We start from the raw sequence: 2605 nt of genomic DNA, 5'->3' as shown, positions 1-2605 counted from the left end.
CGCCCAGAGCGCGGCGGGCGAACGCGCAGTCCCGGCTCGGCGCCTCCCCCGCCGCCCGCCCGGCCCCACGGCGGCCGCGGAGAGGGGCAGGGAGGGGCGGGGAGCGCGGGCGGGAAGAGGGGAGCGCCCGGGTGGGGCGGGGCGGGGCGGGGCGAGGCGGGGCACGATCGGGGCGCACCGGGCACCCCTTCGCTCTCTGGATGGAGAGGCGTGCAGGCTCTTCCAGTTCGTGCGATGTGCTTCGTCGCCTGGGTGAAGCGGGAGGGGAGGAGCCAGGAGTGCAAAGGCCGAGTCAGGGGTCCCCTAAGGCGCCCCCCCCCCCAGCCCAGCACTCAGGGCGGCGGCACCACCTGTGGGGGCGGGGGCAGGGCGGGGGGGGGCAGCTGAGGCAGGGCTTCCCTCGCCGGACGTGACATCACGTCCTCCGCGGGCCAATCAGGAGCTTCCCCGCCCCCAGCCGAATTCGGCATCCCTTTGCTCCTTTCCATCCTTCACCTTACGGACTTGCTCACTTAGGGCTGCTACCACACAGTCCTGGTCGGTCACTTCCCTACTCACCTGCACCCCCCACAACAGCTCCTACCTCCCCACGCCCTTTCTAGCCGCTCCTGCGCGGCTCCAGTCCTCGTCTGACGTGTTTGGGAGAAGGGTGAGAGGGCTGAATGCGGGAAACTGGCCAAAAAACTAGCCTTCCTCAGCTCAGATGACTTCAGTTGTTGCAGATTGCCAGCTGCTCTTAGGGTCCCCTCCCCGTGACTCATTAGGTGCTCGAGCAACGGGGCAGGGGCAGGTCTGTGGCCTTGGGTACAGCGTGGTAGGTGACCTCTGGCAAAAAGGGTTATGTTGGGCAGCTCAACTCCAGGCCAGATGTGGCAGACCACCAACTGTCACGCAGCTGCAGGGATGGCTTGTAGGAGGAAGGGAGGTGCCTGGCATCCTACCTGGGAGCTGATGATGGTGCTGGGTCTTGAGTTTTTTGCTTGGCTGCGGCCAGTAGCACTGTCCCTGCTTCATAGCTGAGGTTAGACTGAATTCGACATCCCTTTGCCTAATCTATTCCTAATCTGGAAATGGGAAGAAAGCAAAAAGTTTCTGGCTTTATGGTTGAGAATCATAATATAATCCCTATGTAATAAAAGAGTGCAGGACTCTTGGATTCCGCTGAGTCAGGGCATACCAGTTTGTGACAGCACCTCCAGCCATCCATGCCTCAGGTTGTCTCTCCCATCGGGGGTTCCTAAACGGTTGGCCTGTTCACCAAAGAGGGATGGGTTTCCTGTTCTAACTCCCAGGGAAGTGATCCAATTGATCTATGCAGCTGTTGCTTGAGAGTAACATTGGAAACTCCAGTCTAACAGCAGATATCCTCACACTTCTGCACTGTAACATTGCTCCTGACTCATGGACCCCTGTGCACTGCATGCAGAAGCCTACTCCCGGCCCAGCTTGGGCCCCTGCCACCTTCAATAGGGGACGTGTACCTGGCCGGGCTCCTACTTGTTTTATGGGCTCTCCGTGTACTCTGGCCTCCCGACAAGTCTGGAGATTAGGTGTAGCCTCCTTGTTGGCCTGGGAATTGACTCAAGTGTTAAACCTGGGTTGAGGCTCAATAAAGTCCCCTCTGGAACCCATCACCACCACCATTGCATGTCTCTTTGTGACTTGACCATCCTAGATAGTTCCCTGGGGCAAACTCAGTGTCTGAGTCATTTGTGGACCCCAAATGGCAGGTCTTTAAGATACGGTCTTTGCTATGATCCTGTGTAAGTTAGCTCCCTTTTCTAGGAAAATCCTTTGGTCTACCTGCAAAAGAACAGCATAGCACTTTCCCATAGGTCACACTACTGGCAGCCACGACAGTGCTCCAGAGGGGTGCTCCTCTCCACACTGGATTTTCCATAATCTTGAGGGACCACATATGTGAGCAGCTCAGGGGCTGACTAAGGAAGCTTGAGGGCAGCATGTAAGGGCTGGCAGGTCCCCGGCAGCCTCCACTCCCTTCCGGGGTAGGGAACCTGGGATGGAAGTGGCCTTGGTACTCCCAGGAAAGAGCCCTTAGATGAGTTTGTCACACCAAGGCCAAGTTTCTCTCCTCACTTTTACTGATCAGGACACTTTACTAAAAGTGGCGAAAAGCTGCCCGAGAGTCTACCTAGCTACTCACCTGCCTCAACCTTGGCTACAGTGAGTGTCCACTACTCGCCAGCTGCATGAGTGGGCCTGGCTCACACTGTAATATCCACATCTCCTCGGGGGAGGGAGGAAGTGCATACCATAATTTGGGATATACCCAAATTATGAGTAGGAGACAAGCTGTCCCCCACTGTGCTGGGTGTTGTCTTTAGAGTTCACAGAGGTCCCCCCTCATCCTTTGTGGGATTTCAGCCCATAGCCAAGACAGAATTTAAGCCAAGGGACATTGGGGTTGGGGGCGCATAGGCAACCAGTCAGTCCTCTCAGTTTTGGATAGGCAAGAACCTTGGTGATAAAGAGCCAAGAGACTGAGCAGGAAATAATTGCCCAGGCAGCCGGAGCTGAGGGGACCTCATGGCAGAGGGGACTCTGCTGAAGCTGTCCAGCTGCAGTCAAGGTGACAAGATCTAGG

The sequence above is a fragment of the Rattus norvegicus genome, chromosome 9, assembly GCF_021556685.1.
Source record: "Rattus norvegicus strain SHRSP/BbbUtx chromosome 9, alternate assembly SHRSP_T2T, whole genome shotgun sequence".
NCBI classification, from domain to species: Eukaryota; Metazoa; Chordata; class Mammalia; order Rodentia; family Muridae; genus Rattus; species Rattus norvegicus.
The sequence above is the reverse complement of the archived record's forward strand: the minus strand, read 5'-3'. Positions refer to the sequence as shown.